At 50.0% G+C, this 10,553-nt stretch overlaps 1 non-coding gene across 1 annotated transcript; it reads left to right on the top strand.

The window, feature by feature from the left end:
* Positions 1–2,871: 2,871 nt before the first annotated feature.
* Positions 2,872–3,009, top strand: LOC147369557 (U4 spliceosomal RNA). The gene has a single exon (XR_015168676.1). It is a non-coding gene; the product is annotated as a U4 spliceosomal RNA (small nuclear RNA).
* The last annotated feature ends 7,544 nt before the right edge of the window (positions 3,010–10,553 follow it).

Here is a 10,553-nt window from a genome sequence, read left to right as displayed (position 1 = left end):
ATAGATAATTTTTTTAAGCCATCAATAGGGAAAGGAAGGGAAGTCCCACCCAATGTGCAAAGCTTTGAAGGGTACATTTGGTCCAGAAGAAGAGACGGATGGAGGTGTGGATATTCCCCGATTCCTGGGAAATAATGAATGTCTTGGCCGGTTGGTCAGGAGCCTGGAATGAACAAGACCAGGATAGGTAGCAAACAGGATGGGGGAACAGTAGATGGACAGACCCTGGGAAGGGGCATCATGCGTGCACACTTCTGGTCTTAGGTAAACACGCTGCAGGGCATCCTTTGTTGGGAGGCTCTGAACCAGGCAAATAGAATGGTTCATCAGGCGGGACCTCTCTTCCTGCCCACCCCAAGTGCCTGCACCACAGCCCTTGGACAGAGCATCTGTGGGCCAGAGATGAGCTTGCTGTGTATACCAGACAAAACGGGCTCCCCTCACCAAGGTTGAGCTGCTTCTACCATGCTGGAGGCTCGACCCACCTACTGCAAAACCCACCTACTACAAGACCCACCCCAAGCGAGTGGCATAGAAGAGCCAGCCAAGCCATGATGGCAGGAGGATTGCCCTGAACCACTTCCTTCCACCCTGAAGCGGACCGTCATTCATCCTTCCTGGAACCAGTGAGCGCTCAGGATTCACACTTGTCTTCCTTGTCTACGGAGCCTCCACAGAGAAGGTACAGTAGTGGGGCCAGCTAAGACTTTTACACTTTCAGTTATTACATTTAGGGCTTTCATCCCTTTTTTTTTTTAATATATGGTATGAGGTAATCATGGGATGCTGATCAGCAGATTCATCGCTCTTATGCACTTGTACCACAGCACCCACAAGCAGTCGGCCTGGCAGAACATCAGAGCAACCTGTTGAATGCTCAGACGATGCCAGCAGCGGTACAACACCTGTGGGTTTGTACCTTGACAGGGTACTTGCTTTGGATAGCACTGTGTCCCCTCTACCTGGAAATTACAGGTCTCAGAACCCGCGTGGAAGTGGACTATCTCACTCTCAGATGTGCACAACTTTTCCTTCTTGTCCCCCGAACTTCAGGCTGTGCCAGTTAGAGGTCCTGGTTCCCAGAAAGGGAGAACTTACACCAGGGAACACAGTAATGTTTCCACTAAACCCAAGCACCTGAAGCTCCTCACACTAGGGGTGTGCGTGCACGCCCAGTTGTTCAGTTGTGTCTGACTCTTTGTGACCCCATGGACTGTAGCCCTCCAGGCCCCTCTGTCCATGGGATTTCCCAGGCAAGAATACTGGATTGAGTTGCCATTTCCTTCTCCAGGAGATCTTCCAGACCCAGGGATCGAACCAGTGTCTCCTATGTCTCCTGCATTGCAGGCAGATTCTTTACCCACTGAGCCATCAGGGAAGCCCCTATACCAGGGACCAATAGCCAAAAAGGGCATCACTGTACTGTTCAAGGTCATTGATCCTGGTTGCCAGGAGGAAGCATGGCTTTAGATAGAACACACATAGATATAATGAAGGCAGGGCAGGGTTCCCCTGGACCCAGTCAGGGGATTCATGGGGCATCTCTTAGACCGTCCCACCAGTGCTAATTGACAGTGCTATGCTAAGTCACTTCAGTTGTGTCCGACTCTGTGCGACCCCATAGACGGCAGCCCAACAGGCTCCCCCGTCCCTGGGATTCTCCAGGCAAGAACACTGGAGTGGGTTGCCATTTCCTTCTCCAATGCGTGAAAGTGAAAAGTGAAAGTGAAGTCGCTCAGTCATGTCTGACTCTCAGCGACCCCATGGACTGCAGCCTTCCAGGCTCCTCCATCCATGGGATTCTCCAGGCAAGAGTTTGGACAACCTCAAAAATGAAAATCCCCAAAGGGCAGATAATCAAAGAATCAGACCTTTCGGGGACAAGAGTCTGTATGATATCATCAGGCTAGTAGCCCAGATCTGCAACGGGCTAGTTGAGGGGAGGGGGAGCGAGAGATGACGTCATCAGTTTGGACTGAGGACCAGATACAGCTGTGGGTCCCTGGCTTGCTTCCTAACCCTCTCGCCTGTATCTTCCTTGAGATCCCATCTAGCACTATCTTAAAGGGGACTTGTTTACAGTGGACTGTACCTCCCTTTGAGGAAAACGAAGGTGATGACAACTTTGTTCTCATGAAAGAAAACAAGGGCACCGTGTTGCAGTAGGTAAGTCAGGTAAAACCAGAAGGCTCGAGGCAATCTCAGCAGCTCCAGTGGTGGGCTGCCTGGAGACACAAACCTTTCTTCTCAAATGCCTTGATTACCTCCTTGCTCTCTCTGATGCTGCCCCTCTGCTTTTAGGTTTAGACGAAAGGCCACGCTGTGCAGTTGCCGAGTGCCAACCTGGGACTGGGCAACAGAACCCAGAAGCTTGGGGTGCACCTTGACACTCGGCGGGCGGGGCTAGGTTGTGGGTAGGAACTGTGGGCCACTCCAAAGTGTGAATCTCCTCACAGCCTTCAGCAGAAGCCCCCCGCATGTTGCATGTCCACCGTGAAACGCAGCCGGGATCTCAGGGCAGTGCTCCCCCCGTCTGCACATCTTTTCTGCCCCCTGTCCCCCTTTGTCTCACCCTTGGCCCCCTGGGTTTCACCTGAATCCTGGCCACAAACTGCTTCTAGAAGACCTAAGATGAGGGGTGTCTGAGAGCCATCTCCCCTCATGTGTCCCACGCCATGGTCACTGCTAGAGCCTGCCTGACCCCTCTAGTCCTGCTGCCAAAGCCAAAGAAATGGAGACAGGGGAAGGGGTGGGGGGCGGGGAGGGCAGGAACCAACCAAGGTCTTTCCAGTTGGGGTTTGTTGACAGAGGGGGTGGGCACCTGAGAAATGAAGGAGGGAGAGCAGAGAGGGTAGAAAGCTGAGTCCCCCCAGCTTTGTGCAGTGGCAATATCATAGCCAGTGAGATTTATCCAAGGCTCGATTATTGCCAAATGGAAAAAAAAGGAAGCTGAATCCCAGTGAGAGTTGTCTTCTGTAAACAGGTCTACGCAGGGAGCTTTGGGGAAGGAGTGGCTGGAGCCCTGAGGTGAGAAGGGAGGACAATATTTGCATCTGGCGGACATGCCCATCCCCGTAGAGCTGCAGTCTAGGTCCCCTGAGTCCCCTTCACATTCTTGGGAGGGGGAGTGTCTGATCCTCGGATGATGTGGACAGTAAAAACCGCAGAAGCGAGTAGGTAGTGCTGGGGGCGGGGGTGGGGGGGTGGGGAAGGCAGCCTCAAGCAGAAGGTCCAGAGCAGCGAACAGTGACCACTCCCTTTGCTAGTGCAAGCAGAGGGGCTGGATGAGGGCTGAGCGACCTCCCTCCTACCTGAGATCCCTCCCTCTCCTCTGGCTCCTCCACACCCCTCAATTTATAAACACTTCAAGTTTCTGGTACGACCCCATCTCCAGAGCACAGCCTCACAACTACAGTGGTGTTATGTGCCCCAGGAGGGACCGTCCCAGTGGCAATCTGGTGGTTTTCAGGGAGGCAGGGCAGGAGGAAGTTCAAGCAGAGACTAAGAGACCAAATGTCCCTAATGTCAGCTCTGGCCTCACCCTCCCTTTCTTTAGATGTGTGGGAAGTACTCCAGGCTGGGGCAGAAGTCCAGGCTTAAAACTGTTCTGCTTGAAGTACTGCCGGTATTTTATAACAACTATAAATGGATTATAACTTTTAAAATTTGCAAATCAGTATATTGTATACCTATAACTTACATAATATTGTATATGAACTATATTTCTATTTTTTTTTTTAAAGAAAGACTGTGTTCTGCTAGTTTCTGGGGTCTTCCCAGTCATTCTACCTCCAGGACAGATTCTATTTTTCTGCTTATTAAAGGCAGAAAGAGCAGCAGGTAGACCTGGGACCTGAGCCCCAGGCAGTCGGCCCTGCCCGCCTGGGCCACGTAAATGGGACTAGAGGGGGCCATCGAAGGAGAATTCTCATAAAAGTTTTGCCGCGTTGCATGACTTGCAGGCTCTTAGTTCCCTGACCAGGGACTGAACCTGGGCCATGGCAGTAAAAGCCCAGAATCCTAACCCCTAGGCCAGCAGGGAACTCCTGCAAAGTTTAAGGTATGCCTGTGCTGTCCAGTGTGGTAGCCACTAGCTACATGTGGCTATTTAAGTTTAAATTAATTACAATAAAATGAAATCACTCAGCTCCTCCGACTCACCAGCCATATGCCAGTGTCTCAATGGCCACATGTGGCTAGTGGCCACCATGTTGGACAGCACAGATCCAGAACATGCCCATCATTGTAGAAGGTTTTTTTGGACACCACTGCTGCCCATTAACCTTATATTTTCTTTCCAGCTTTGGGACTTCCCCGGCAGTCCAGTGATTAAGACTCCATGCTTCCATTGCAAGGAAGCTGGATCCATAAAAAAATTGTTTTCCAGCTTTATTGACAGAATCGTATGAATTTCAAGTATACAGTGCAATAGTTTGATATATGTTTATATGTATTGTAGAATGATTACCACAATGACATTTAGTTAACACATCTACCACTTCACATAGTTACCATTTTTTTGTGTGGTGAGAACATTTAAGATCTCCCTTAGCAAATTTCCAGGATTCGGTACAGTATTCTTAAATGTAGTCACTATGCTGACCATGAGATCCCTGCCCACAAAATGTACACATTGGGAAACAGAGCTGTGAGGGGGTGACCTGCCCGAGGTCCCGAGGGGAGCCAGTGCTAAAAGTGCAGGACTAGATGCCCTTCTTCAGCTGTCTAGCAGTGAAACTGCATTAAAATACCTCCTTGTAGATACAGCTCACATCAACAGCCTAGGGTGGAAGGAACGGGGCTCTAGTTCCAGGGGTGGGGATGGGGGTGGATGGGAGCTCTTCTGTGTTTATTCCTCCCCTCCCCCTCCCAGGGCTGCCCTGGCCCTCCAGGATAAAGGAGGCTCAGAAGCCTGGAACTCCCTCCCCTCCCCCACGATGACCTCATCCTCACAAAAATGTGAGGAGGGCACTGGGGAGGGGCTGTGTGGAGGGGAGTGTGTGGGTAAGGGAGATGGCACAGTCCTCAGGCCAGAACTGGGGGTGGGGAGGACTGCGCTCATCCTCACCAGTCTCCGTGCAGCCATCTTCCCAAAAATGCATCACCTGTCTAAACTCCTCTGAGAATGGAGACCAGAGCCCAACCAAGAACAAGAGTCTTCTTCACAGCCTGGCCCCTGAGGTCCCTTAATCTTGGGTGGCCTCAAACTCCCTGGGTCTTTGCTAAGTCTCTATTCCTCATGAGGCTTGCATCCCATTGTGATTCCTCTGCCTGACAGACCCTCCCTCCCACCCCCAATTAACTCCTAACCTTCTTTCTGATCTCAGCTTAAGCACAGCTTTCTGGACAGGCCTTTGCAGAACCCCAGACCAGGTCAGCTTCCTCTGTTACAAGTTGTTATAGTGCTCCGTCCAGAACAACCATTTTAGTGTGTACTAATACATTTATTTGGGGTTCTTTGATAACTGTCTCACTCCCCTAGTAGACCACACTCTGCAGTCTGTTTGTGCTCATTGTTATACCTAGTTGGGGAGTGAAAATTTCCCCTTCTACCCCTCTTGAGTTCTTGTGGCTGGACTAACAATAAAATTGACACAAGAGAGATTAACAGGAGAAAAAAGAAATTTTAATTCATGTACATGGAGGTCTCATAGAAATGGGACCTAAGAAGTAGCCAAAGCAGGTAGCTTTTGTACTTTATAGAGAAAGAAACAATAAATGTATGAGACTGACAGGACAAAGAAACTTGGGTTTGGGGTGCCCAATTAGTGAAGAATTTAAATAGCATTTGGTCTTGGGGCAGTAAATTAAAGAAGTAACAAGATTTGTTTATACAGGCTTCTTGGCCTGACCTTCTATCTTTGGTGATAAGGGCACCCTTCCACCTCCAGATGCAGGGAGGGCACCTTTCACATGAGAGATGGATTTCCTGCTTCCAGAGAGACAGAAAGGAAAGTCAGGGTGTCCCTCTTGCATTGGCTGTTTCTTAGGTAACTTTAATTCAAAAGAATCAATATGTCATTGAGGCATAGTTCGGGGTGGCCAACCATAGACCCCCAACAATCTCTAAACCCTTGAGCAGCAGTTGGTTCATAAGAGATGCTCAATAAAAATATGACAGATATCTAAGCATGGGGAGAAATGTGAGAAATAAATGAAATAATCGATGGGGAGTGTTTCCTCCTGCAAAAAACATGCCCCTCAGAGCCCACCCCCAGCCCGACTGGCCTAAATGTGGGTGAGGTTGTGCCCTCTACCACATGGAACGGGAGTGAGATCTGGAGGCCACTGAAGACAATGGAGGTGATCGGGGGTGACAGGAAATTGGATGAGGAATAGCCAAATTGGTAGAACAGACAAGATGACAACCAGGGACCCTGGGGGATGGCAGAAGTAGGACAAATACGTGCCCTAATTTGACAATGGATGCCACAGGATGATTGATTAAAACAAGATCATGGAATGTACCAGGGCGATGGGGTAACAAGTAAGCTGGTTGTATTCTGGAGTCACCGTGGAAGTGACTGGTGAAAATAGTGACAAAGAATAGGGAGTGTTTATGAACACTTAATTGTGTTTCATGCCCTTTGCACATATTATCTATATATTTCCATGGATAAATCTTTACAACAATCCTATGAGGAAGGTACTATTACTATCTCCACTTTGCAGAAAAGGAAACTGAAGCACTGAGATGTGAGTAACTTGCTCAGGTCCCAGAGCTGGTAGAGGTGTGGTCAGGATTTGACTTTAGAGGCTTTGCTCTTAATTACTACATCATACCATCCCCTTCCAGTGGGCAAAATGGTCTCCTAAGTGATGGGGGTTGTAGTAGTCAGTCTGTGGCGTGGGTGGGGAGGAGCAGAGACATCGGAAGGGCTATTAGAAAGTTCCCTTCCATACCACCACCCCTGCTTGGTTCTGCCCCTTCCTCTGCTCACTAGTGCCCCTTTATCCCACGTGTTAGGATTAAGGTTCACTAATGTCATGGTTCATTCTTACTCCTCTCTCCCTTCAAAATGCCAGAGAAGTTGAATCAAACTGCACAAAAAAGACCATGGCAGAGAGACAGACAGGGCTGGCTATGAGAAGGTTTTGGGGGAGATAGGTTATCAAGGAGAGGACCCAGACAACTGAGGTTTGTGAAGCACACGAAAGTGTTGCTGTATGTTATAAGGTCATTTGAGAGATGAAACACTGGAGAACCTGTTCATTCTTTTTGGTTTCTGGGCTGTACCTTATTGATAAAACCATAGCTCCATGCATACTCTGGGTCATGTAAGCCCTGCAGCTTATGTTTGGATTAGACCAGAGCAGGCAGATCAGACGATGATGGTTGGCAACACAGTCCCTCTTGCCAGGGTGAACTTGTGGGAGTCCGGCATTAAAGTTTGGAGAGGGTTCTTTCCAAGTAGTACCACAGATGATACCCCAAAAGGCAAAGGCAACTCAGCCCAGACTGCCAGCCATGGCTGTCCCTGGAGTATAAAGTGAGTTCCCTGGCACTGCCTGGATTTGCCGATCTTGCTGTAGGTAGACTCCGTGGTCAGTGAGAATGAAGGAGGTCTGGCTAAGGAGCAGGGATCCAAGAAACTGCCCCCCCAGCCCCCCGCCGGGAGGAACCCCTTCAAGGGACAAGAGCCACCATCCTGTCTCACTTTCATTCCTAAGAGGTGGCTCATCCTGCACACTACCATTCCCCCTGCTCTCTCCCAGGATGCCTTCAGCTCTTCCAGGACATTCTGTGACCATTCTCTGTCCCTAATTTCTCTGACCCTTGGTCCCAATCATCTTGGAGGGTGTGCACTCTGACAAGGAGAGAGCTGACTTGGTGCTTCCCCCATTCTTAAGTATTCAGAGGAAATATCAACCCCAGAAGCCCATGCTCCTCTTCCATGAGGCCCTTGATTTCCCTTTGCTCATTCATGAAGGTCGGGGCTGACACCAGCTGCAGGCTCACTCCAGAGCCCCGGTGCCCTCACCCCATACCTGGTCAGCCGGTCGGTGCTCTCCTGGGGGGCTGGAGGCGGGTAGAGGACAGCCTCGACCTCTCAGTTCTGGACTGCAGCTCCAAAGAGGGGAGCTTGGGAAAAGATCCCTTGGACCCAAGTCCAGGATCACAGAGGCATCAACCCTTATCTTCAGGAGCCTGGGATGCCTTCATTTCCTGCCTTCAATCTCACTACTCACCTCTGTCTTGGCCTATTTCTGCCCCTAAGAAGGCTGAGAATGGGAAAGGGGGTGGGGAAGGAAACACCCACACTTCCCCCCAGAACTCTGAGGCTCAGGGACACCCCGTCTTTCAGCTCCCAGTGACCCTGGAATTAAAGAGCTCTCCTTGCTCCACTGTGCCCAGGCTACAGGAATCCCCTGAGTCTGTCCTGTCCCCTCAGTGATAGACTGTGAGGCCACAGAGAGACACAGCGGCACACAGAGACAGAGACAGAGATCAGAGAAACTGAGAAGAGCCAGGGAGAAAGAGGAAAGGAAGATATCACCCAAGCGCCAGATGCTCCACTGGCCCCAAAGGGTTGAGTCAGAGAAGGGAAGTGGGGTCTGAGGGAGCTGGGTCCCTCTGCAGCTCTGCCCTGACCTTCTGACTCAAGTGTTCTTAACTTGGAGTCACTGAACTTGGATGGGAAAAAAATTACATTATTTTCACTAATCTCTAGCTGAAATGTAGCACGTCCGTCCTTCATTTATAACAGGAATTACAAACCAGTCCTATTAGCCATAACTATGACTTTGTCACCAGTAGAAATCATATATATTTTTGTATCAGATTGCAGCATTGCAGGTATTTTGAAATATCATTTATGCTCATCACTGCTTCAAAATTATGTGAGGCATCAACCTACCGCTAGATCTTATTTAAAGCATTAATACAGAAGCACATATATTATTATATCACTTAAAATCATTTTATAAGTGTATTTCAATATAATTGGTTTCCTTTGTAATCCTACATATTTCATCTTATGCATTTTAAAAACATTCTTCTGAGACTGGGTCCATACATTTTGCCAGATTGTCAAAGGGGAGCCTGACATACACAAAAATAGGCTCAGAACCCCTGTATCTGGGTCCTGACCAGGACCCCCAGCACCCATCCCTCAAGCTCCCTGTGCCTGAACTAATTTACCCAACTCTCCTCTCTTGTTGAGTTACTCTGAATCCTCCAAGAAGAAGCTGCCAAGGCAGGATGAAATGTGCAAGGATTTGAGTAAAGCAAATGCCTGTGAAAGAGGAAGGGAGTCAGGAGCTAGCTGGGAGATCTATGAAAGAGAGGGAAGGAAGGAAGGTTGAGAGGAAATATCCTAGGGGGAAATCTCTAGTCAATGTCCGCTGTCAGGGGAGCCACCTATCTCCCAAGATTAGACCTGTCTTAGGATCTCCACCGAGCTGGGTCACTGGCTGGGAGCTTCCCAGGGGGAAGCTGGCATTAGAGTAGAAGCTGATAGATTTCAGAGAGAACCAGCCAAAGCCCTTGGTCAATTTTCACTCCTTATAGTTGGAGTTCTATGAAGAGCCTTCTCCTGGCCTCCCCAGTTACCCATCCAGTACAAAGGCATTCAGAAAACTCTTCTTATTTGTAAAATTGAGGTGGTAAAATTCCCTATCTTAAGGGTTGTGGTGAAAATGAATCAAAATTTGCAAAGCAGTGTTTGCACAGGGCCTGGGGCCTAGTCAGTGCTCAATAATTGGTAGCCATTATTATGGCCGTTTTAAGTATTGTTATCATTCTCCCTCTCAGCTAGAAGGGCTCCAGGATGCTGGAAATGGCTGCCCAGTTCCAAGCTGGGGCAACGGGGAGAGGAGGGGGCACTTCCCCGCATTCCCTTCACCTTCCCCGGGTGGCAGGGGTCTTCCCCTAGCTACTGACTGACAGTTCCTGTGTCTGCTGACTCACAGCCAACTTCCTCTCATACAAACAGGAAAGCAAAGCCGGCCAGCGGGTGTCCCCCCCCCCCACCACCCCCCAACACCACGCACAGCTAAAGGCCAGCCCAGCTCTGAGGGGAAGTGCCTCAGGCCCTGGGGACAGGCTCCAAGGCTGGGGCTCCAGGCAAGATGCCGAGAAGGGAGAGGAGCAGGTTATCCTCAGGCCTTCTTCTCACCACTCCCCTCCAAATTGCAATAGGGAGGTGGGAAGAAGGGGCTTCACCCCAGGATGAAAAGGCTGCTTGCTGGGTAACCGTGCTGACAGGGCACCACCTTTATCTTAAAGGGCAGCCGCAAAGCCTGGTTTGGGAGTAAGGATGTTGCCTTGCTGCCCTGCATGCCTGGGAGGAAACCTATACCAGGCGCTTGAAGAGGGAGAAGCAGTTGAGGGCTTCTCTGCTGGGCCTCGGCCTCTTTCCCCCAAGTCAGATGGCGGGGCTTCTGAAGGTTTGCCAGCATGGAAGGCTGTGGATATCCATCCGTGACTTGTGGATGTCAGCTTCTGTTCCCCGTTAACTGGGTACCAGAGTCCAGCCACCCTGCTGGGCGTGGGAGAGGTGGTGCCCTGGGGACTTAGGGCCCGATGCTTTCCCTCCCCTTTTGACAAGACG

This window comes from Bos grunniens, chromosome 7 (genome assembly GCF_055505025.1).
Source record: "Bos grunniens cultivar Pamir isolate PY7600 chromosome 7, Bosgru_T2T1.0, whole genome shotgun sequence".
NCBI classification, from domain to species: Eukaryota; Metazoa; Chordata; class Mammalia; order Artiodactyla; family Bovidae; genus Bos; species Bos grunniens.
This window is presented reverse-complemented; position numbering and strand designations above follow the sequence as displayed.